The sequence below is a fragment of the Salvelinus alpinus genome, chromosome 36 (genome assembly GCF_045679555.1).
Source record: "Salvelinus alpinus chromosome 36, SLU_Salpinus.1, whole genome shotgun sequence".
Lineage (NCBI taxonomy): Eukaryota > Metazoa > Chordata > Actinopteri > Salmoniformes > Salmonidae > Salvelinus > Salvelinus alpinus.
This window is the reverse complement of record NC_092121.1, coordinates 3,497,898-3,524,512: the sequence shown is the minus strand read 5'-3', so window position 1 is coordinate 3,524,512 and position 26,615 is coordinate 3,497,898. Positions and strand designations below refer to the sequence as shown.

General features: G+C 44.9%; 1 protein-coding gene across 1 annotated transcript in view; it reads right to left on the bottom strand.

Annotated features, from left to right (window-relative positions):
• The window catches only part of LOC139564914 (retinoic acid receptor alpha-like), a 178,879-nt gene that overhangs the window by 111,156 nt on the left and 41,108 nt on the right, over nucleotides 1–26,615 (bottom strand). Inside the window, exon 2 of the mRNA XM_071384818.1 lies at nucleotides 24,817–24,913. The gene's annotated coding sequence lies outside the window, so the exon portion shown is untranslated. The remainder of the gene's footprint in view (nucleotides 1–24,816; nucleotides 24,914–26,615) is intronic.

Sequence of the window (26,615 nt, the reverse complement as noted above, 5' to 3'; positions counted from 1 at the left end):
ACTTGTCAGATAGGCTACTACTGCTGTACAAATATAGGCGTACAGAAGGAGGCTAATTTGTACATTTAGCCTTTATTAGACCTGCATAGCTAATCCTAATTCCCATACCACACCTTCACAAACGTTTCTTAACTTTATTAGGGGTAATATCAAAAGTAGGCCTAAGTCAAGTCATTGTTTATATGGACAATACAAAACAGGTTATGATGTTGCGGCATTAAATCAAGTTCTGTATCTCGCCCTCCTTGGTTTTTCCTTTTCATGGTTTGACTGCGAGCAGCACTATAGACCTACCGGTCATTTTATTATATTGCGGCAAACACAACATCAACGTAATTTGGCAAAAGAAAATGGCTCAACAGAGTCAAACAAAACACTCGTCGTTTATTCCTCTTTTCCCTACACACTGTAGCCTATTTAACCTTTTCACGCGCGAGTTGCCACTATCTCGAAACCGTCGCCCCTGCGTGAGCTTTGTCATAGGCGTGATGTCAGAATGCTCGCACTGTTCCAAATTGTGATCGTTACGCAACAAGACAGTTACCCGCGCTGCCCTCAAACCAAGGCACGCTCCCTGCTAATTATCTATAGGCCGTTTCAACTTGTCAATTTCAAATTATTTTCTAACAGTTTGAATTGAGGTGTGTTCCGCCTCCTCGTTAATTCACATCTCCTTGTATGTCGTCTCCTTAATGTTATTTAATTGTGTTACTATTTCCTTTTTTGCAAATGTTTTCAATTTTTTAATTTTTTTTAATGTACTTTGCATTGTTGGGAAAGGGCTCGTAAGTAAACATTTCACGGTAAAGTCTACACCTGTTGTATTTGACGCATGTGACATTGAGCTGTTGGTTGCACACCAGTAGCCAGTGACGAGCAACCCATAATAAATAAGCAATCGCAGGGGCAGGACCAGGTTTGCGCCGCATCTCAGAACCAAAAGTTCTTGTGCATATTCTCTGACCTTTTCTTACCCAATGTTTCTTTATCAGGCCTGCCCCAGTGTATGTCTGAATAATACTGTATACTGAACAAAAATATAAAGCCCAACATGCAGCAATTTCAAAGATTTTACTGAGTTACAGTTCATATAAGGAAATCAGTCAATTGAAATGAATTAGTTAGGACCTAATCTATGGATTTCACATGACTGGAAATCAGATATGCATCTGTTGGTCACAGATATCTTTTTTTCTTAAAGGTAGGGGCGTGGATCAGACAACCAGTCCGTATCTGGCGTGACCACCATTTGCCTCATGCAGCGCAACACATCTCCTTCGCATAGAGTTGATCGGCTGATGATTGTGGCCTGTGGACTGTTGTCCCACACCTCTTCAATGGCTGTGCGAAGTTGCTGGATATTGCGGGAACTGGAACACGCTGACGTCGATTCAGTGCATACACGTCAATCCAGAGCATCCCAAACATGCTCAATGGGTGACATGTCTGGTGAGTATGCAGGCTATGGAAGAACTGGGACATTTTCAGCTTCCAGGAATTGTGTATAGATCCTTGCGGCATGGGGTCGTGCATTATCATGCTGAAACATGAGTTGATGGCAGTGGATGAATGGCACGACAATGTGTCTCAGGATCTCGTCACGGTATCTCTGTGCATTCAAATTGCCATCGATAAAATGCAATTGTGTTTGTTGTCCGTAGCTTATGCCTGCCCATACCATAATCTCACCACCACCATGAAGCACTCTGTTCACAACGTTGACATCAGCAAACCGCTCGCCCACACAACGCCATGCACGTGGTCTGTGGTTGTGAGTCCGGTTGGCCTGTCAAATTCTCTAAAATGATGTTGGAGGCGGCTTATGGTAGAGAAATGAACATTCAATTCTCTGGCACAGCTCTGGTGGACATTCCTGCAGTCAGCATGCCAATTGCATGCGCCCTCAAAACTTGAGACATCTGTGGCATTGTATTGTGTGACAAAACTGCACATTTTAGAGTGTCCTTTTATTGTCCCCGGCACAAGGTACACCTGTGTAATGATCATGCTGTTTAAATCAGCTTCTCGATATGCCACACCTCACAGGTGGATGGATTGTTATGGCAAAAGGAGAAATGCTCACTAACAGGGATGTAAATACATTTGTTGCACAACATTTGAGAGAAATAAGCTTTAAGTGGGTATGGAACATTTCTGGGATCTTTTATTTCAGCTCTTGAAACACTTTACATGTTGTGTTCATATTTTTGTTCAGTGTATATAGCTAGTGCAAATCTGACTCTCTCTGCAGCATCTCTTCTACCCTCAATCGACATGGCTTCCATAAGTGCCCACACTGTATGAAATGTATGGTGTGCTGAAATTGTGTAATCCCCGGGAAGAGAGGGGTCATCGAATGTATGTATGTGTGCTTGTGACCGTGTGTGTGTGTGTGTGTGTGTGTGTGTGTGTGTGTGTGTGTGTGTGTGTGTGTGTGTGTGTATATTTTTAAATGTGTGAGTGTACATAATGATGTGTGCGTGTGTGTGCTTGTGTGTGGTGGCAGAGTGGTGGGTTATTAATATCCAAGGATAGCTAGGCTGGTTAGCTAGTGCTCCTCTCTAGCTACAGTAGGCTGTAACCCCCCCCCCCTCTTCCTCTGACTAGTGACTGAGGACAGAGATCCAGTGAGTGCTGGATATCTACCATGTTTACACACACAAACAATGCAAACATTACATAAACACATTTTCCTTTAGGCCCACATACATAAAATATGACCGTCCTAACATACAAAATCACAAAAGCCCAAAACATTCGACAGTAATACACATTTGGAGAACATATGCGCATGGATGAAACATTTATGAGGCATGTAAATATTATAAACTCACACAAACACACTGATTTAAACACACGCACATGGCAGCCAGCATGCATAGGAGTCATCGAGGTATCAAGAAAAGACACTAAACAGCAGTGTTTTAGAGTCAACTGAAATGAGTCAGCACGGTGTTCCCTAAAGCATGGTGCATTGAGTAACGTGTCTGCGCGTGCGCATTTTGGGGTTGGCCAGCGTAAAACTCCTCTATAGGAACGAGGAAGTGGAGAGGAATGGCGACGACGAGGTGAATTATTCCAGGTCTTTACTAGCCAGTTATATCCCACCTATAACGACTGATCTAGTGCCAATCGTAGTAGCAACGTTTCTTACAATGGATCACAGATACCCATTGTAAGATTTGATACTTAGAAACATCGGTTTTGGGAACCACTGGAGAAGAGCAAAGGATGTCTCTCTCTCTCTCTCACTCTCTTAAAATCACCCCTGGTTTGGAAGAAAAGCCATAGTCAAAGCTTCAGTGTAAAGGAAGTGGCCTATAGTGTTAGTTGTGATTTATGAGGTGACTATGTAGGTGCCCTTCATAGGGCCTGAGAGTGGGGAGGACCCATCTGTCCCTGAGACTGGCAAAGTCATGGGGGTTAGAGGTCATAGGTTAGAGGACGTTGACCCCCCATGATCCCTCACAGACCGCCAGACACACCCTTGGCTGTTCCTATCAGTCACTACAGCAATCAACAGCTAACACACACAATCTCTCTCTCTCTCACACACACACACACACATAAAAACAGACCCTTTTTCACATATACATAATATAGTATGCCTATATTACATACACATGGATGTGCACACAGATGCTCTCATGCATATGTACGCAGACACATTGACACCCCTACTCCTATCCTGCTGTACAGTACGTCCCCCAGGAAGTCATCCACCTCCATTTCCCTCCATTACTATCCTGTAATATCCACTATGCAGTACGTCATCCTCCCACTTCCTCCGTTGCTGTACTATAATCTACAAGCCAATGCAGCTGTTGGTCGCGGTATCACCTACTGTACAGTACAACCCACTAATGGTCCTGAAAGTCAGGCCTAGTGGAGGGTGAGATGGAGAGGATCCCTGCTGCCAGCCGCTACTACCTGCTAATGTAGCCTAGTGCTCTGAAGGTAATGTGGCCTAGGTCTCTCCATGTCTCAATGCCTAGCAGGCTGAAGGAGCTTCGTCGGCTAATGTATCAAGGCTAGGCGTATGGTGGGCTTACATTATAAGGCTAATGCTCCTGGTTGGGGTTGACAATGGGCCATCAGTGCTAGCAATATTAGCAGGCTAATGGAGGCTAACAAGAAACAGGGGGGGAAAAGCTCCAGATGAGCTAGCTAGTGCTAACAGGGGAAAAGGGAAGAAACGGTAGTGCTAAAAAGGGTAAAAAGGGGAGAGCTAGCTAGGCTTCTCATTCTCCAGGCTTCTTCCCTCAGATGTGAGATCACAGGGAGGCAGAGGTGAGACTGAGGATGTCTTCATATTCTCGACATCCCCCCCGTCCCTGAGGCTCCATCTTTGATAAAGACATCTTAGGCTTTAGAACGGGCTCTGATATCCTGAAAGAGTGAGAATATATTTCTGCAGTAGAGGGAAAAAGGCATATTTTTTCCTGAAGAAAAAAAAAAAAAAAAGGGGGGAATGAGTATCTATGCCTTTTGTGAGAGATGATGATGATGGGAACATGGTGATGATAGTAACGTTGGTAGTACATTGCTGACGGACGGTACAACAAAGTGCAGATAGCTATGATAATTTCAAGGTGGTGTGAGGTAGTGATAATGAAAAGGTAATGATAATGATGACACGCTGATGTTGTTACTGACCCTGCTAACCCTCAGATAACCACAGACAACAAGAGGTATTACCAACCAACCCAAAAATATATATTTTTTAAATCCTTGGTAAAGCTCTTTTGTTGGATATTTGTCATCGTTGTCGAGAACCCCTCGTACGTTTCTTTGTTTGCTGTAGCGCGGGGGCCTACCTGAACTCATAACAAAGACACCCACAGACAAACTCACTGACTACCCAACAGACACACACGTCCTTCACCCTCCGTTCTACAGTGTCCACTCATTTCTGTGACAAAGCGGAATAACATCAAACTGAGCCAATCAATACTCTGATGACAAACGACCCATATGGCCCCGTTCCCGCTTGTGTGTGTGTGTGTGTGTGTGTGTGTGTGTGTGTGTGTGTGTGTGTGTGTGTGTGTAAAATGAGAAACAGCAAGACTGTAAAACACACCGGGTAATCCTGCCACCATCGATAAAGAAAGCTGTCATTTACCCTCCCCGTCCCCACCTCTGAAAAAACACACACGAACAAACACACACACACACACACACACACACACATAAATACACACTCCATCAAAGTGGGTGGCCTAACTGTAGATTGTAAATTCAGCCAGGGAGTCGAAAGGGAACTGGGGGGAAAACGCTATTCCTTTCCCTCTCACACTATTCCCACAGCTATAGTTAGCCTTGGCTGCACTGCAGTGTAGCTGTCCCAAGCCCAGAACCTTGGGAGGAAGAAAATAAACATTTGTGGTCAACATACACAGGAGGGAGGGAGGGGTCTTGATGGAAGGAGGAGAGGAGGGAGGGAAAAGAGGAATAAACGACGAAGATCTGGCAACCCTCCAGTGAACTGCAAGGTGAAAAGTAATTGATTGCTGTGCTCAATGGGGCTGGCTCGTGTGCCAGACGAGCTTAGCAGATGAGTATCGATTGGTTAATTGATTGATTGGCATCTGAGGGAGGGGAAGGCGGAGGGACATAATTGGTCTTCATGGAGCCGTTTCCTCAGGGCCAGACCGCAAATGAGAAAGCCGTGCACGAGGCTCACGCGGATGCTAACACATGCACGCACACATACTAGGGCTGGGAATTGCCAGGGGACCTTAAGATATTATCACAATACTATATATATATATATATATCGATATCGATATCGATATATATATATATATATAGATATCTATCTATATATATATATATATATCTATATATATAGATATATATATATATATCTATATCTATATATATATATATATATAGATATATATCTATATAGATATATATCTATATAGATATATATCTATATATATATATATATATATAGATATATATATATATATATATATAGATATATATATATATATATATATATATCTATATATATATATATAGATATATATATATATCTATATATATATATATATATAGATATATCTATATATATATATATATATATAGATATATCTATATATATATATAGATATATCTATATCTATATCTATATATATCTATATATATATATCTATATATATATATAGATATATCTATATATATATATAGATATATCTATATATATATATAGATATATCTATATATATATATAGATATATCTATATATATATATATATATATATCTATATATATATATATATATATATCTATATATATATATATATATATATATATATATATAGCGATTTGAAACTATATGTATTGAGTTTGATACTATGATTTTATTGCAAATCGATGTTCCCGAACATATTGTTCGCCATATGTCTACACCAGAGGGACAAGAGAGAGCCGTGAGAAAACGAGTTTCGATCAGTCATGGAAATAAATGTGCTGAAAACAAATAGGCTTCCTGTTTAAAAAGACGATGGAGAGAAAGCTATGAAGGAGTTTTGGTGCCAGTACAGCCAACTAGCGCAAAAACAATATTGCGATAGTCAAAAAGAATATCCCGGTATGTAACTATATCGATTTTTTCCCCCCCCATCACGAACACATACGCACACACCCACATACATACGCACAGCAACACCAACAAAAAGAACTGTTTGTGTTTTTTTGCTGGTGACCAGCATTCACTGTTTTGGACACTGGTAACCATCATAAGCTGGTCACCAACAAACCCAGCATCAAGTCACATCATGCTGGCTTGCAAAATAATGTCAGTTTCTATTGGAATCCAGCCAGAGTGGGGATATCCACAAATTAGAACTGTTCTTCGCCCACAATATGCATTCAGAATGGGTTAGAATTAAGAATAAATGACATTACCCAACCATCTAAACTGGAACAACCATTTCAGTAATGGGTGTAATAGTCCAACTAACAGATTGGATTAGTTTAGAATAATGTATGTTATTTATGTTTGTATAGCATACGATTAATTAATCAATATACAGTACATGCACAAACACATCAAATAAAAAAGATATTGAAGCCAACAATCGATTCAGTTACATATCAGTATAACATTTTTTCCGACATAGCGTGTCGTTTTGACAATATTTTGGGCTAGTTGGCTATACCTGCACCAAAACTCCAGTATTTTTCCTTCATAGCGTGTTCTGCTTTTTAAATAGGGAGCAAATTTGTTTTCACACTTTTATTCCCCTGACTGACCAAAACTTGTTTTCTCATGTTCTCTCGTCTCTGTAGCAGATATGGTGAGAAATATGTTTGGAACACCGCCACGCAATAAAATCACAGTATCGAATTGCAAAACATGTAGAATTGTGAGAATCTCAATACATATCGAATCGGCACCAAAGTACAGTGATAACATCGTATTGTTAGGTCCCTGGCAATTCCCAGCCTTCGCTGATATGTGTCCAAAAAACAGCGAAAGGCTGGTCACCAGTGTCCAAAACACAGCGAAAGGCTGGTCACCAGTGTCCAAAACACAGCGAAAGGCTGGTCACCAGTGTCCAAAACACAGCGAAAGGCTGGTCACCAGTGTCCAAAACACAGCGAAAGGCTGGTCACCAGTGTCCAAAACACAGCGAAAGGCTGGTCACCAGTGTCCAAAACACAGCGAAAGGCTGGTCACCAGTGTCCAAAACACAACAAAGGCTGTTCACCAAACAAAACCAGCTAGACCATTATGGTAAACCAGCATAACCAGCTAGACCATTATGGTAAACCAGCATAACCAGCTAGACCATTATGGTAAACCAGCATAACCAGCTAGACCATTATGGTAAACCAGCATAACCAGCTAGACCATTATGGTAAACCAGCATAACCAGCTAGACCATTATGGTAAACCAGCATAACCAGCTAGACCATTATGGTAAACCAGCATAACCAGCTAGACCATGCTAGTCAGACCAGCTAGACCATGTTGGTCAATCAGCTAGACCATGCTGGTCAGACCAGCTTGACCAGTATCCGATCAACACTGACCAGCATGGACCAGCAAATACCAGCTTAAAATGGATGCTGGTCTATGCAACTCAATAAACCCTCAAGTGCGTGCATGTGAGCATGGATAGCCACCCTATGTAGGCGACTAGGGCTGTGGCAGTCATTACATTTTGTCAGACGGTTATTGGCATGCAAAAGACCGCCGGTCTCGCAGTAATTGACCATTAATTAACATAAAACACATTTATCTCCAGAGCTCCACATTTAAAAAAGTCTAATAAATCAATTGAATATACACTATCAAAATAAATCCATTATTTATATTAGTCAGGTCTTAAAAAACATTATGATATGAAGAAAAATGTATTTCAGAAGAACAGAATATGAGTTGGACTACTGTGTGTTATCTGGCTATGCGCCATGCCATAGGCTGTAGGCTTGTTCATTTAGACAAGATATGCTTATAAGTTATTTAACTAGGCAAGTCAGTTAGGAACAAATTCTTATTTACAATGACGGCCTACCACGGCCAAACCCGGACGACGCTGGGCCAATTGTGCCGCCCTATGGGACTCCCGATCACGGCCAGTTGTGATACATCCTGGAATCGAACCAGGGTCTGTAGTGACGCCTCTAGCACTTAGATGCAGTGCCTTAGACCGCTGTGCCACTCGGGAGCCCAATTGAACTTCGCTGAATAAAATATAAATTATATTTTTCCCCTTTCCAGAGCGAGTGCGCATATTAAGTGGCTTTGTTGAGCGTAAAAGTTATCATTTGAAACAGGTTCGATACACTAGATTTAGTTGTGAATGATACAAAAGTTAGAATGTCTTAAAAACTGGTCAAAAGATATGGGCTGCATGATGCAACTATAGGCTATTAAATGATTTGAGAAAGTTGCAAAAAGCTTGCGCTCTGCTCCTTGCCTCAGGCTGTCCTCATCAAGCGATCATATTTTCACCCATCAGACTATTCTTCATTTAACCTCGTCTTTACTAATATGTCAAATTTGTTGGATTTAGAATGTCCCATTATCAAAATGGGCAGGTACATGGGCAGGTACATGGGCAGGTACATGGGCAGGTAGATGGGCAGCGAAAAAAAGACATCCGTACAGGCTCCTATAGCGAATGGAGGCCGAGTTCCCGCTGGTTATTTTTTTCAGTCACGCTCCGGTTATTTCACATGCATAAACCACTGTTTGAAAAGCATGCAGCCTCTCGCTGAGGTGATATTCCGCCCAAACTCTGTAAGCCGTGTGCTAGCCAACCCCGTTCCTGTAGCTACTCAGTGCTTCATTTGGGAAACCAAGTGAAATCTGTTCGAGAACATTGATAGTAACATGTTTCCACAACAAAATATATTTCATTAAACGGTTGACAGCCCCTCTCTCTGCACTCTCGAGAAAGGAATGAAGGAGTGGAAATGCACAGTGGTGAGACATTCTGTAGCTAAAAAGGTAACGTGTCATTCAATTAATTGAAAAAAATATTATTATAATAATTCTCTGGCCTATTCAAAATCAAATCAAAATTCACTATAATTGTAGGCTAACTCTGTAAGCCGCTCTGCACAATCAATGAACTAACAGCATCGCCTAGGCCTATAGGTTCTCTCCCAGACTCATCGATAGAAAGTTTGGAGCGTAACATAAGGCAACCGGTCCATCCAGTATGCATAATAATACTGTACACTCAAAGGCGGTTACTCAAATGTTTTTCATTTTGGAGTATAAGCTGCTTTTTAAAACGTTTTTTTGCCATGCGTAACATGCGGTAGGCGATGTATTGTTTAACGACACAATCATTATTTGAATTCCGTTTTTTTTTTTATGCATAAGCTCTAATATGCCTATGGCTCTTTTGAATGAATCCTCACCTTAGAAAGCGCTGTCCATTTCATTCTGCTGGGCTTTGAAACAACATCCACAAGTACCATGTCTTCCACTCAGTTTCAACCTGTCGTTGAAGTTTTCTTCAAACTGATCAATCACAGTGAGGTGAGTTTTAAAAGCGCTGTCATGACGAGAAGTGATTGATTTTTCGTTTGCATTTGGATTGATGCCAGAGGGGTTAGAGGGACAACAGAGCCCTGAGTACCAGGCCAGTAGTGACCTGTTGGTCGTTAGCGAGTTGGTACTACTACCAAATCATGTCCATAGTGCATAAAAGGAGATTACCGTGACTCAACGGTCACGTGGAATTGGTCATGACTCATGCCTGCCGGTGTGGCGATAATATGTTCACTGCAACAGCCCTACAGGTGACAGACATATAAGCAGACCCATGCTTAAAAAAAAATAAAAACACAAACACACACCATTCAACCATAGAAAAAAAGGGAGAAAAAGAGAGAAAAAAGAAAGAGAAAGAAAGAGGGGGTGTTAGAAACAACCCCCCCCCCCCCTCCCTCATTCGCCGCCGCACTTCACCATTAAAAAAATACGTCTTGATTCATTAGCGACCCTCGCCATGGCGACACTCGCCGATGGACAGAGAGAGAGAGAGCAAGAGAGATAGAGGTAGCGCTGATGGAGGTAGAGAGAGGTGGAGGGAGGGTAATGGTCCATTCCCAAGCTCGGCAGCCATTAAAGGAGGAAATCAAATCAAATGGAATGAAGTGAGGCCAGGAGGGCTGGGGCTGAGAAAGAGGCCCTAAAGGCTTCTGACACACACGCACACACACACTCACACAGACACTCCCCCTCCAGTGGGAAAGACCGAGTATGAGGAGCCATTGGTGTAAGAGCGGAGGGGCACTTCTAGTGGGAGTCTGCTCCATAAAGAGGCTATAAATCTCAGTAATAAAGCTATGAGATCACCACCATGGAGGAGACTGTATGGTACCAAACACCATACACACCGGAGATGAATGATGATGATGAAGCTGACATTGCACGTATAGGTTGAGGAGAGCGAGAGGACAGACACAGACAAAGAGAGAGAGAAACACAGACAGAGAGAGAGAGAGACAGAATAAGCATTGTATACAATCACACACAGGACAAAGCCCTATTTTTTTTTTTATATACACCAGCGCATAGCTTGACATACAAATAAACACACAGTCATAATCAAACTCTATAACATCGTCATACTACTGCCTAGTGACAGAGGCAGAGGGACGGATACACACCCACATTAACCAGATGTGGTATGATCATTTTACATTTGATTTATTTTACCTTTACTTAACTAGGCAAGTCAGTTAAGAACAAATTTTCATTTTCAATGACGCCCCAGGAACAGTGGGTTAACTGCCTTAATACACACACACACAAAAGTATGTGGACACCCTTTCAAATGAGTGGATTCGGCTATTTCAGCCACACCCGTTGCTGACAGGTGTATAATAACTCAAGCAACACAGCCATGCCATCTCCATAGACAAACATTGGCAGTAGAATGGCCCGCTCGTTAGAGCTCAGTGACTTTCAACGTGGCACCGTCATAGGATGCAGTTCATAAAACGACTGCCCTGCTAGAGCTGCCCCAGTCAACTGTAAGTGCTGTTATTGTGAAGTGGGAAAGTCTAGAAGCAACAACGGCTCAGCCGCCAAGTGATACGCCACACAAGCTCACAGAACGGGACCGCTGAGTGCTGAAAGCGTATCGTGTAAAAGTCTTCTGTCCTCGATTGCAACACTCACCACAGAGTTCCAAACTGCCTCCGGAAGCAACGTCAGCACAATATCTGTTCGCCGGGAGCTTCATGAAATTGGTTTCCGTGGCCAAGCAGCCACACACAAGCCTAAGAGCACCATGCGCAATGCCAAGCGTCGGCTGGAGTGGTGTAAAGCTCGCAGCCATTTGACTCTGGAGCAGTGGAAACGCGTTCTCTGGAGTGATGAATCCCGCTTCACCATCTGGCAGTCCGGACGGACAAATCTGGATTTTACGGATGCCAAGGGAAACTCTAGCTACCCTTAGTTCCAGTGAAGGGAAAAGGGCCTGTTTGGAGAAGGGCCTGTTTCAGCATGACAATGCCCCCGTGCACAAAGCGAGGTCCATACAGAAATGGTTTGCCGAGATCGGTGTGGAAGAACTTGACTGGTCTGCACAAAGCCCTGACCTCAACCCCATTGTACACCTTTGGGTTGAATTGGAACGCCGACTGCGAGCCAGGCCTAATCGCCCAACATCAGTGCCAAACCTCACTAATGCGCTTGTGGCTGAATGAGGCAAGTCCCCGAAGGCAATGGTTCCAACATCTACTGGAAAGCCTTCCCAGAAGAGTGGAGGCTGTTATAGCACCAAAGGGGGGACCAACTCCACATTAATGCCCATGATTTTGGAATGAGATGTTCGACGAGCAGAAGTCCACATACTTTCGGCCATGCAGTGTACCTGTGATAGGATTAGGGTCCCAGTGTGATTTAGTTCGAACCCAGCGTTTTCCTGTGTCTCACAGAACACAGAGGCATGCCAGAGAGAAAGGGTTATTGTATGGAGTGGAGCAGAGACAACAGGGGAAAATAGAGGGCGAGAGAAAAGGAGAGGGAGAGGTAAACGGAAAGACCGGGAAATGGATAGATAGAGCGAGAGAGTGGGGGAGGACAGCAAAGGGAAGGATGAGCAAAGAACATGGGTGACCAATGGAGAGAAGGGAAGGAGATATGGAAACAGTATTATACTGCTCATTCTCACACACACTCCCGCCTCTCTCTCTCTCTTTCACACACACACACACACTCAATGTCATAAACCGACAAGACTCTGGAGCTCATCCCCATGCAGTGGCATTCACAACTCATAACCACACATCAATGTAAGATGGCTGTTGAGAGAGCTAGTGTACGGGAGGGGAAGGAAGGGACATAGAAAAAGAGGGAGAGAAAGAGAGGGACGGAGATAAAAGGAAGAGCTACCCTTCATTTAGACACAGATGTGATTGGACGTGGCCCCCAAAGTACGACTCCTCCGCCCCTAAAACCAGGTCGCACCGCACACCTCTGATCCCTGCTGTGCCATCGCTCAAGAACAGCATGGCCCTTAGTGCGAGTGAGCGAGCGTGTGAGAGAGGATTAAGTGGATGAGTGAGCACAAAAGAGAGTCATGGCAATGCATGTAATGTGAATGTGTATGCAACGGAGTATGTGAGTGTGTGTGAGTGTGTGTCAGCTCCTTTGTTTAGGTTAACATTGAGTCTTAATTTCATATATCTGGTGTTTCTGAGCCACGGATTCTGCAGATTGACTGACAGGTTAACACCTTTTGGCTTGGCTAGCTAGCTTTTGTTGGAAAAATACATCTGGACACAGTACCATGGTCTCACCCGGGCTGCCAATTTCACATCATTTGAGGAGTCGCCTGAAGCGTGAGAGTAACGGGAGACAGTGGAATTACAGCAGTGCTGAGGCAGAGGGCTCGTAGTGAGGACGACTGGCTACTATTCTGAACTTTGCGTGGCGAGCTTTCTGGCATCCAGAGCTGCTGAGGCATCAGCCAAGTGGTGCTACAAAGACTGGAAGAGGCTATAAGTGGCTATAAGACTCAGGCTGGTTCCCAGACTTGCCCTCTACAAGATCATCAGCAGACTCCATCCTCTGTCCAGCTCCCTCCGCTCAAGCCATGAACCTCGGAGGATGCAGGTTTCAAAGACTTGCCCTCTATTGGTTGACCCGTCATGCTATATTGCTTGTTTGTTTTTTTGCTTTTGAAGCGCTTTGAGATTCTACGAAAGGCGCTATGGAAACAGAATACATGATTAGTGTGTGTGTGTGTGTGTGTGTGTGTGTGTGTGTGTGTGTGTGTGTGTGTGTGTGTGTGTGTATCTCCCTTTCTAAATCACGGGGACACGACTCGCACACGCTCACAATAAAAAGACACACTCAATGTGTCACTGGCTGCACAGATCCAATAACATAGAATGGAACGCCGTCCACCGGGCATTGTCTCTGTCACTGGCTGCACTATCCACTAATCTCTATACGGAGCAGGTTACCTGACAGTGAGATCAGCGATTTAACTTGACACATCCACATCATTTAGAGAACGGTAGGCAAGCGCAGTGATGGCTGTGAACGGTCAGTTGACACGACAGGGGAAGCGTTTTAAATGTACCGTAAGTCAGTATTGTAGGCGTTGCATGTACACAGTGTACAAAACATTAGGAACACCTGCTCTTCCCACGAGAGACTGGCCAGGTGAATCCAGCTGCAAGCTCTGATCCCATTATCGATGTCACTTGTTAAACCCACTAAATCCAATCAGTGTAGATTAAAGAAGGTTCGAGAAGGATTTTTAAGCCTTGTGACAATTGAGACATGGATTGTGTACGTGTGCCATTCAGAGGGTGAATGGGCAAGACAACATATGCATTTAAACGGTGTACGATAGTAGGTGCCAGGCGCACCAGGTTTGAGTGCCTCAAGAACTGCAACGCTGCTGGGTTTTTCACGCGCAACAGTTTCCCGTGTGTATCAAGAATGGTCCGCCACCCAACGGACATCCAGCCAAAGGCAGGCCAGTGGTCAAAAAACAGGTAATTGATGAAAGAGGACAAAGGAGGCTGACACGAATTGCGCAGATCTACAGACGGGCTACGGTTAGTCAACTGACAGTCCAGTACAACATTTGTGCCAAAAGACCCATAAAAGAATGCACAGCTCCTCGTACCTTGACCTGAATAGGGGTATGACAGACGACAACAACCTTACAGAGTTTCATTTCTTTCAGCAAAATACAAGAAACTGAGGTTGCAGTTGGCTACGGAACGGAAAGACTGGACACCGGAGAATTGGGAAAACATTGCCTGGCCTGACGAATCCCGGTTCCTTCTGTTTCACGCTGACGGGAAGACTAGGGTATGGAGAAATGCCGCGTGTCAACATTGCAGGCTGGCTGGCGGTGGTGGTGTGTTCTCGTGGCACACATTGGGCCCCGTGATAAAAGTGAAGCAACGTCTGAATATCTGAACATCATTGCCAATCTGGTGCACCCCTCCATGGCAACAGTGTATCCATTTGCGAATAGATTTTCTTCAGCAGGACAATGCCCCATGCCACAAGGCTAGGATTGTCCAGGAATGGTTCCACGAACATGACAGTAAATTCAGCTTACTACAGTGGGCTGCCCAGTAACCAGATCTCAAATCAATTGAGCATCTGTGGGATGAGATGGAATGAGCTATGCAGAGTAGAGATCCACAACCAGCCAACTTGACACAACTGTGGGAAGCGTTGGAGTCGACGTGGGCCAGCGTCCCTGTAGAACGCTTTCGACACCTTGTAGAGTCCACGCCCCCGACGCCCCGAGGCTGTTCTGAGAGCAGACGGGAGTGCAAACTCTCTATTAGGAAGGTGTGTCTAATGTTTTGTACACTCCATGTAGATGATCGGACTGAGGACATACGCACCGCCCACATGTGGCGACATCCAATCGGTGTGAATGACAGAGGATGAACAGCAACAGTCAAACATACTGCAGCAGTGGGTTTTCAATTAAATTAAATTCAATCCGATTAATAATAACTCAGTCAAGGGGCAATAATATATATATCTTTTTTAAACTGTCGGAGCACAATATCATGCATGTACTACGCAGGCAAAATGCACATGTGTGTATATGCCTTTAAATCATACAGGTCTCAAGACGATTCCAGAACGTATCATTTTGACATAGTAAAAAGCAGTAGATTGTGAGGTTTCGATCATCCTCACGGTGCAAACAGTGAACAAGAGGACAACCAATGAAAAGCTTCATTTCGTGTGATTGACACCACAGGGCATCTTCCTCTTCTGCTTACTATGAAAGTGCCAAGCTGCTAATAAGGATAATTAACAGTGGACGGTATGCCGGAACAATCCCTAAAAAATACATGTTACCAGCCAAGACTGAACCTACTCAAGGAATATTAAACTGGATTTACAACTGTGGGCAAAAGATAGGGAAGAAGTTCATGTTGTGAATATGCCGTACATAGGAAACGGAGGGAAAATGTCTTGCAGGGTTACTCACTATTGCAGTGTGCGCCCATTGAAAACCTCAGTATAAAAATGGGTGAATATCGCCTGAAGGGATAATAAAGTTTTACTGTTTTGAATTGTATTTTAAGACAGTATAATATGGCTGTCTTTGAGCAACAAAATGGCTGACTAAGGGTTAAAAGCAAAACCTTCCAATGTCCCAAAAAGAAGAAAGGGAGCTAGAGAACAGGCAAATAAAACAACAGCGGAACAGTGGCTGTGCAGACAGAACAGTCTCTGACCTAATTAGGCAGAGAGAGACGGAAAGAAAGAAAGGAGACAAGAGAGAGAGGAGAGACAGAAGAGAAAGAAGAGAGAGAGGAGAGACAGAGAGAAGAGATGGACAGAAAGAGAGAGAGGAGAGACAGAGAGAAGAGATGGAAAGAAAGAGAGAGAGAGAAGAGATGGAAAGAGAGAGAGAGAGAGAGAGAGAGAGAGAGAGAGAGAGAGAAAGAGAGAGAAGAGATGGAAAGAAAGAGAGAGAGAGAAGAGATGGAAAGAAAGAGAGAGAGAGAAGAGATGGAAAGAGAGAGAGAGAGAGAGAGAGAGAGAAAGAGAGAGAGAGAGAGCGAGAGAGAAAGAGAGAGCGAGAAAGAGAGAGCGAGAGAGAGAGAAAGAGAGAGAGAGAGAGAGAGAGAGAGAAAGAGAGAGCGAGAGAGAGCGAGAGAGAGCGAGAGAGAGCGAGAGAGAGCGAGAGAGAGCGAGAGAGAGCGAGAGAGAGCGAGAGAGAGCGAGAGAGAGCGAGAGAGAGCGAGAGAGAGCGAGAGAGAGCGAGAGAAAGAAAAAGAGAGAAAGAAAAAGAGAGAAAGAAAAAGAGAGAAAGAAAAAGAGAGAAAGAAAAAGAGAGAGAGCGAGAGCGAGAGCGAGAGCGAGGGAGAGGGAGAGGGAGGGAGAGAGAAGAAAGAAGAGAAATGAGCGAGAAAGAAAAGAGATGAGCGAGAGAGAAGATGAGCGAGAGAGAAGAGAAATGAGTGAGAGAGAAGAGAAATGAGCGAGAGAGAAGAGGCAAGGAGCAGCACAATGAAATGAAGCATTTGGGCACATTATATAACAAGGGAATGCGGGATGGGGGAGAGGGACAAAAAGGCCATCCTTCACACACAAAGCCTGTTACACAATTTGTTTGTGAAGGGGGCAGAGTGGAGGGGGGGGGGCAGAGTGGAGGGGGGGGCAGAGAGGTTGGGGGCGAGAGATAACTGGGCTTCAGATGTAATTATTGGTTCTGAATAGAGACACACTGTGTGTGTGTGTGTGTGTGTGTGTGTGTGTGTGTGTGTGTGTGTGTGTGTGTGTGTGTAATCTTCCATCATTTGACTTTGTGTGAGTAAACTGTGTGTATGTGACTGCACAGATCAATCACATCAGATCTTTTCACACCAGATCTTTTTCAGAGCTGATCTGATTGGTCAAAAGACCAGTTAGTGGAAAATAAATGATCAGAATCGGGCTGCCTGTCTAAACGCAGCCTGTGTGTCTGACGCTGTATGGGATAACCCAAGTACGTACACGCCTGTGTGTCCTCACATCTTTCTCCTGAAATCTCTCCCCTCCAGCCTGAGCGGAGCCAGAAAGAAACCAGAACATTGTGTGCAGAGTGCAGACATCTCTTTTGGAGTGTCACCCCGGCTCACACACAGATAATCCTGTTACACGGTCTGTCTACTCTGCTCCTCTCCCCCATATCTTTAGGACCCTGTCAAGTCACACCAAGCCGACCCAAACTGAGCCAAGCTAGCAGAGCCGCCGAGACCTCGTTCGCCCAGGGATATAATAGGAGTTGCGGCCCCGTTTCATTTCAGAATTGAGCTAAATTCCGTTTCAGCACTGGGCTGCGTTTTCATTTCAGGTATTGAAATGCCACCCATTTGGAAATGCCATGTCTAATTGAGTTGAGAGGACCTGGAATTGAACGGAGAGCCCAACTCACTTTGCTATGACACAAGTGTCTCACACACACACAGAGAGAGAGAGAGAGAGAGAGAAGAGAGAAGAGAGGAGAGACAGAGATAAAGAGAAAGCAAGGGCGAGAAAGAGAGAGAAGACCCTTCTGCCTCTTCTGTCTGACATTGAAGGAGGGCGATGGCAAAAAGGCAAATCCCGCTTTCTCCCCATCCTTCCCCCCTGTCCCTCCATCCTCCCTGCCATCCCCTCCACCCCCAGCTCTCGATATTGCATTTGGGAAATGGTATCCATTATGTGAAGAGAGGGAGGGACGAGAGGCGCGGAGAGGAGCGGGGAAGTGAGACGGAGAAAGGGAGGGAAAAGGAGAGAAAGGGAAGAGGGGAGGAAGACGATGACAGATAGAAAGGATGAAGTTTAAATCAGAGCAGTGGCCCGTGGCGCTTTTCAGGAGTGGAGGCGGGGGGGTGGGGGGGGTGGGGTGGGGGGGTGGGGTGGGGGGGTGGGTTGGGTGAGGAGGGTTATTGGATCATTCGTCAACCAACCGCCGCATCATGTGACCACGGTCTCCGCGACAACCCCGGGATTCCCACACAACAATCAGTCTTGGATAGACATACGAGATTAGAGGGGGAGGGAGGGAGATGAGGGAGAGGGGAGGGTGAAGAAAACCTCATCCTAAACCATCCCACTCGTGGTTGTCACCTCGAGGGACGGCTGGAGAAGAGAGGACCTTCCTCTTTTTGAACACAGGCGGGAAAATATCTCTCTAATTCACACAGCATCATACGTGGCTTGATGGTGAATGTGTGCATAGAAGGACCAGACAAATATACTGGAGCTCACTACAAAAATCGCTTTTGAAGTGGTATGTGTGCTTGTGCGCGTGGAAATGTGTGTGTGACCGAACCAGACACATAAAAAGGCCCACCTGAAGACAACCCAGCAAAGCCACGTGGCGCAGTGAGCGAACGACAACACACTGTGACATTCTAACTCGAGGTTGAACCGTCTTGGCTTACACAGAAAATACCTCAAACACGCTGTAAACACAGGGTAAGGGTGGTGCGATAAGCCCTCCAGAGAGAGAACTGGTGTGTGTGTGCGACGTGGGTGTGTGTGTGTGTGTGTGTCATGGTCGGGTTAAAGCTAAGAGTACAGAGAAAACCCAAAACAGAAGCTGGAAGTGTGGCGCGAAGAGCCAAAACAGCGCAGGCTGTGTGTGTGTGTGTGTGTGTGTGTGTTCTGACTGAGGGAGAAGTGGAGAGACTCTGCCTTGGAGGGCTTACACTGTCATTAGAGCCGTCTTATTAAAACAGAACCCCTTCAACATCCTACAGTAATGTAATGGCAACAGCTTCGCGCTCAAGCCGTCTGTCTGTCTGTCTGTCTGTCTGTACCGAATGCACGTGCGTGCGTGTGTGTAAACAAACAAGTGGTACTACACTGTGCCCCGTGGCATTGTCCTGGGCATTGCGTTAGCATGCATACAGGCACATCCTTCCATATGTCAGTGTATATGGACGCTAATGCAACGGAAACACTTTCAAAATGAACACGCTGCGCTAATGTAAATGTCATCTGTATGGAGGCAGTAAAAAGAAGGCTATGCGCATGTGAAAGGAAAACTCAGACTGAGTGCATGCCAATTAGAACAAACCATAATAGACTGTCCTTGAAGGGTACCATTATCGCCCTGTACCATTATCGCCCTGTACCATTAGCGCCCTGTACCATTAGCGCCCTGTACCATTCAAATGCACTCCATACATAATAGTTTATAATAGTTTTCTGGGAAAGAACTGATCTGTACACTTCGTAGAAAGACAGGTGGAGAGGGAGAGAAGAGTGGAGGAAAAGGGTTAGGGTTAGAGAGAGAGAGAGAGAGAGAGAGAGAAGAGTGGAGAGAGAAGAGTGGAGAGAGAAGAGTGGAGAGAGAAGAGTGGAGAGAGAAGAGAGAAGAGAGAAGAGAGAAGAGAGAAGAGAGAAGAGAGAAGAGAGAGAGAGAGAGAGAGAGAGAGAGAGAGAGAGAGAGAGAGAGAGACCTGGTTTTTGTGGAGCGATGGGTAACGACGCTTCGTGGGTGACTGTTGTCGATGTGTGCAGAGGGTCCCTGGTTCGCGCCTGTGTCGGGGCGAGGGGACGGTTTAAAGTTATACTGTTACATTGTTACATACAGTGCTTCTGTCACCAACCAAGGAGGGCCTACAGCAGCACCTAGATCTTCTGCACAGATTCTGTCAGACCTGGGCCCTGACAGTAAATCTCAGTAAGACCAAAATAATGGTGTTCCAAAAAAGGTCCAGTCACCAGGACCACAAATTCCATCTAGACACCGTTGCCCTAGAGCACACAAAAAACTATACATACCTCGGCCTAAACATCAGCACCACAGGTAACTTCCACAAAGCTGTGAACGATCTGAGAGACAAGGCAAGAAGGGCCTTCTATGCCATCAAAAGGAACATAAATTTCAACATACCAATTAGGATCTGGCTAAAAATACTTGAATCAGTCATAGAGCCCATTGCCCTTTATGGTTGTGAGGTCTGGGGTCCGCTCACCAACCAAGATTTCACAAAATGGGACAAACACCAAATTGAGACTCTGCATGCAGAATTCTGCAAAAATATCCTCTGTGTACAACGTAGAACACCAAATAATGCATGCAGAGCAGAATTAGGCCGATACCCACTAATTATCAAAATCCAGAAAAGAGCCGTTAAATTCTACAACCACCTAAAAGGAAGCGATTCCCAAACCTTCCATAACAAAGCCATCACCTACAGAGAGATGAACCTGGAGAAGAGTCCCCTAAGCAAGCTGGTCCTAGGGCTCTGTTCAAACACAAACACACCCCACAGAGCCCCAGGACAACAGCACAATTAGACCCAACCAAATCATGAGAAAACAAAAAGATAATTACTTGACACATTGGAAAGAATTAACAAAAAAACAGAGCAAACTAGAATGCTATTTGGCCCTAAACAGAGAGTACACAGTGGCAGAATACCTACCCACTGTGACTGACCCAAACTTAAGGAAAGCTTTGACTATGTACAGACTCAGTGAGCATAGCCTTGCTATTGAGAAAGGCCGCCGTAGGCAGACATGGCTCTCAAGAGAAGACAGGCTATGTGCACACTGCCCACAAAATGAGGTGGAAACTGAGCTGCACTTCCTAACCTCCTGCCCAATGTATGACCATATTAGAGAGACATATTTCCCTCAGATTACACAGATCCACAAAGAATTTGAAAACAAATCCAATTTTGATAAACTCCCATATCTACTGGGAGAAATTCCACAGTGTGCCATCACAGCAGCAAGATTTGTGACCTGTTGCCACAAGAAAAGGGCAACCAGTGAAGAACAAACACCATTGTAAATACAACCCATATTTATGCTTATTTATTTTAACTTGTGTGCTTTAACCATTTGTACATTGTTACAACACTGTATATATATAATATAACATTTGTAATGTCTTTATTGTTTTGAAACTTCTGTATGTGTAATGTTTACTGTTAATTTGTATTGTTTATTTCACTTTTGTATAATATCTACGTCACTTGCTTTGGCAATGTTAACACATGTTTTCCATGCCAATAAAGCCCCTTGAATTGAATTGAATTGAATTGAGAGAGAGAGAGAGAGAGAGAGAGAGAGAGAGAGAGAGAGAAGAGTGGAGGGAAAGGGTTAGAGAGAGAGAGAAGAGTGGAGGGAAAGGGTTAGAGAGAGAGAGAGAAGAGTGGAGGGAAAGGGTTAGAGAGAGAGAGAGAAGAGTGGAGGGAAAGGGTTAGAGAGAGAGAGAGAAGAGTGGAGGGAAAGGGTTAGAGAGAGAGAGAGAAGAGTGGAGGGAAAGGGTTAGAGAGAGAGAGAAGAGTGGAGGGAAAGGGTTAGAGAGAGAGAGAAGAGTGGAGGGAAAGGGTTAGAGAGAGAGAGAAGAGTGGAGGGAAAGGGTTAGAGAGAGAGAAGAGTGGAGGGAAAGGGTTGGGGTTAGAGAGAGAGAGAGAAGAGTGGAGGGAAAGGGTTGGGGTTAGAGAGAGAGAGAGAAGAGTGGAGGGAAAGGGTTGGGGTTAGAGAGAGAGAGAAGAGTGGAGGGAAAGGCTTGGTGTTAGAGAGAGAGAGAAGAGTGGAGGGAAAGGGTTGGGGTTAGAGAGAGAGAGAAGAGTGGAGGGAAAGGGTTAGAGAGAGAGAGAAGAGTGGAGGGAAAGGGTTAGAGAGAGAGAGAAGAGTGGAGGGAAAGGGTTGGGGTTAGAGAGAGAGAGAGAAGAGTGGAGGGAAAGGGTTGGGGTTAGAGAGAGAGAGAGAAGAGTGGAGGGAAAGGGTTGGGGTTAGAGAGAGAGAGAAGAGTGGAGGGAAAGGGTTAGAAATAGAGATATAGAAAGAGAGGGGGGGCTAAGTGAAGAGAGAGAATGGAGAGAGTAAATTGAAGAGAGAAATAGGTTTACCTCAACTTTTCGGCTACACATATTACCGCAATGTAAACTTGCAAACTTGTCACGTCCTCCACCTCCAGAGGTAGCGTACGACACTCGCCCGACAGTTGCCACCCTCTAAGCAGGGCAGTGTAAACACAATTGTCTAGTTGAGCCAACACTGTTACAGTAAAAATTGTAATAGCAGAGCAAATTGTTTTTAATGAAATGTACAGACATTTTCCTAATTCGTTCTTATTGAGTTTTTACCTGTAATTGTAGTAACAGCTTGTGACATTCTGAAATGGTTGCCATAACTTTAAGTCTCAACAGCATATTTTTGTGCCACTGATGTCCAGGCAAGAAGCAACTTCATCAAATGACGCCTGGTTTGTTCTAAGTTAACTGTAATACACTAGTGTAATCTTAAGATTGTGTTTCAGCTAGCTAGATAGACAATCTTAGGCTTACACTAGCTCAAGTTACCTAGCTGTGTTTCAGCTAGCTGGATAGACACTCGTAGGCTGACACTAGCTCAAGTTACCTAGCTGTGTTTCAGCTAGCTCGATAGACACTCGTAGGCTTACACTAGCTCAAGTTACCTAGCTGTGTAGCCTATATTATAATATGAATGTCACTGTGCGATAACGTTACTCTCCTTTTGTATTTGAATGGGAGGGGTAAAACGGTCATTCTAGATATGCTAACGTTACTTGATCATGAAGCATGGCGTTAGCTAGCTAGCAAGAGACGGCTGTGTATCGTCAGCTCACTGAACGTGTACGGACAAGACAATAAACCCTTTGTCTGCACATTCTTGTGAATTGTTGCAGTATTCAGGAGTGCTAAGACGTTTCAGAAGATAAAAAGTCACCCGGACGGTTTAACAGTTTGTCAAATTGGAGCTGAGGACCACGACAGGCACGTTGCCAGCCACAACGAACGGTAAGGCGAGGTAGTAGTATGAATTGAAAAGTAGATCTCTTTCGTCACTCCGCTCCTCAGACTCCCCCTCCTCTCGTAGCGGGGGAATAGGGCCTGAAGTCTAACAAGCAGTGTGTCGTCGTCAGTGTGAGAGAGCTCTTTTTGAGCTGGGTTAACATCAAAAGCTGGGCACGAGTCCCAGTGGTACTGGGGAGGAAGCCTAGATGATAACACCAGCGTTTTTGCCAGTGTGTATGTGTGTGTGTGTAGCGATAAACATAGGACCGGGACAGTCTTTCCTGTTGCACAGGCAGCGAGATGAGGGATAGGGCTGAGCTCACCTTTATACACGACGGGGGAGGGGGGAGCCCTCAGCATGAGAATGGCTGAGCTAGCTGTCACTGGCAGTAGCTGTAGAAACCTTGCAGCTCTAGTCTGTCAAATTTTTCCCGCTAGTGCAAGGTCGGGCCAGTGAAAGACCGATACATGTGAATGAATATGTCTGGTCGCCTGTGGGTACACCACACTATAGGTTGAATGGGCTTGGAAAAATACATTGACGTGCCTGCACGAATTTGTCCTTGTGAGTGCAGCGTGACCAGTGTATTTTTTGGTGTGTTCCTGTATCCACGTGACCGTTCCCGAGTCTGGATTTGTCTGTGTGAGTCCATGATTGGGATTTTGTGTGTGTGTGTGTGTGTGTGTGTGTGTGTGTGTGTGTGTGTGTGTGTGTGTGTGTGTGTGTGTGTGTGTGTGTGTGTGTGTGTGTGTTCCTGGGAGAGTGGAAATTAGAACAAAGTTGAAATTAGAACGGGCTGGACTACACAGCCCGACCGCCAAGGGATAAAGGGACTCCCTCTTTAACTTTCTCCTTCTTGTTCTCCCACTCTCGTTCCTTTTCCAACTGTCTTTTCCATGCTTTCCTCTCTTCCTCTTCTCCGCTCTCCTCACCCCCCCCCCCAGACTCTTTCCGCTTGCCTGCTGATACAGAACCTCTCCTGTGGCCCGGTGCAGTAGATGTTATCAGGCTGTGATAATGTCATTCACGCCCGAGGCAGACAGGAGAAGACTTTTCTCCTGAGTGTCTCGTCATTCCCTGTTTACACTCCTGGCATTCCCAGGCAACTAAACATATTTTGGCGTGGCGAAACGACATCCAGAGAGGTTATTTGAGGATAAACACACACAAGTACACATGCTTGCACACACACACACAAGACCTACATAGGAGTTCACTCATGCACGCCTTCCACAAACAGAAAGACAAAAAAAACGTGTTTTATATGCATGAGAACACACACCTGTTCACATAGTGTACACACACACACACACACATTCCCAATGCCACACCCGACTCTGAAAGCGGACTGATTATTTTACATTACATTTAAGTCATTTAGCAGACGCTCTTATCCAGAGCGACTTACAAATTGGTGCATTCACCTTATGACATCCAGTGGAACGGCCACTTTACAATAGTGCATCTAAATCTTTTAAGGGGGGGGGGGGGGGTGAGAAGGATTACTTTAAGGATTATTTGGCATAGATTAGAGCATATCGTTGGCATTACAGCCAAGCGCCATTGAAGAGACTTACCTCGCACCGTGGCGAAGCCCTAACCCTGGGGAAACCGCCGTGTCAGGCTGCTATCGGCCTCCAAAGCAACGGTCTGCCATGGAAGTGACACAGGCATCTATAATAAGAAAGAGAGAGAGAGAGAGAGAAGATATTAGCTTGAGAACGCTTTGCTTGACTGCTACTGGGCTCCTTCGTCTCAGTGTCCCGTCCCTTGCCGCAATCTCACATGGTCACTTCAGCTTGGGCAGGGATTCTCCCTCTCAGCAGAGAGTTCGAGCCAACCGGGTTCTCATCTTATTGGGACTGACTCCACAAGAGAGTCTCTCTCTCATATCATAACTACACGGAACACAAATATAAAATGCAACAATTTCAAAGATTTTACAGTTCATATATGGAAATCAGTCAATTGAAATAAATTCATTATGCCCCAATCTATGAATTTGACATGACTGGGAATCCAGACATGCATCTGTTGGTCATAGAAACTTTTTTTTTTTTTTTAAAGGTAGGGGTGACCACCATTTGCCTCATGCAGTGCAACACATCTCCTTCGCATAGAGTTGATCAGGCTGTTGATTGTGGCCTGTGGACTGTTGTTTCACTCCTCAATGGCTGTGCTAAGTTGCTGGATATTGGCGTGAACTGGAACACGCTGTCGTACACATCAATCCAGAGCATCCCAAACATGCTCATTGGGTGACATGTCTGGTGAGTATGCAGGCTATGGAAGAACTGGGACATTTTCAGCTTCCAGTAATTGTGTACAGATCCTTGGGACACGGGGCCGTGCGTCATCATGCTGAAACATGAGGTGATGGCGGCGGATGAATGGCACGACAATCGGCCTCAAGATCTCGTCACGGTATCTCTGTGCATTCAGATTGCCATCGAAAAAATGCAATTGTGTTCATTGTCCGTAGCTTATGCCTTCCCATACCATTACCCCACCATGGGGCACTCGGTTCACAATGTTGACATCAGCAAACTGCTCGCCCACATGACACCATACACACTCTCTGCCATCTGCCCGGAACAGTTGAGACCGGGATTCATCTGTGAAGGGCACACTTCTCCTGCATGCCAGTGGCCATCGAAGGTGAGCATTTGCCCACTGAAGTTGGTTACGACTCCAAACTGCAGTCAGGTCAAGACCCTGGTAAGGACGATGAGCACACTGATGAGCTTCCCGGAGACTGACAGTTATTAGGTCTGGCAAACCCACAGTTTCATCAACTGTCCGGCTGGCTGGCATCAGGCGATTCCGCAGGTGATGAAGCCGGATGTGGAGGTCTTGGATTGGCGTAGTTACACATGGTCTGCGGTTGTGAGGCCGGTTGGACATACTGCCAAATTCTCTAAAATGAGGTTGGCGGTGGCTTATGGTAGAGAAATTAACATTCAATTTTTAGCTCTGGTGGACATTCCTGCAGTCAGCACGCCAATTGCATGCGCCCTCAAAACGTGAGACTTCTGCAGCGTTGTGTGACACAACTGCACACTTTAGAGTGGCCTGTTATTGTCCCCAGCACAAGGTAATGCACTGTGTAATGACCGTGCTGCTTAAATCGGCTTCTTGATATGCCACACCTGTCAGGTGGATGGATTATCTTGGCAAAGGAGAAATGCTCACTAACAGGGATGTAAATAAATATGTGCGCAAAATTTGAGAGAAATAAGCTTTTTTGTGTGTATGGAATACTTCTGGGATCTTTTATTTCAGCTTATGAAACAAACACTTTACATGTTGTGTTTATACCTTAGGCAGATACGAGGGTGGCAGAGAAATGTTAAAAAGACAGAAAGAAGGGAGTAGG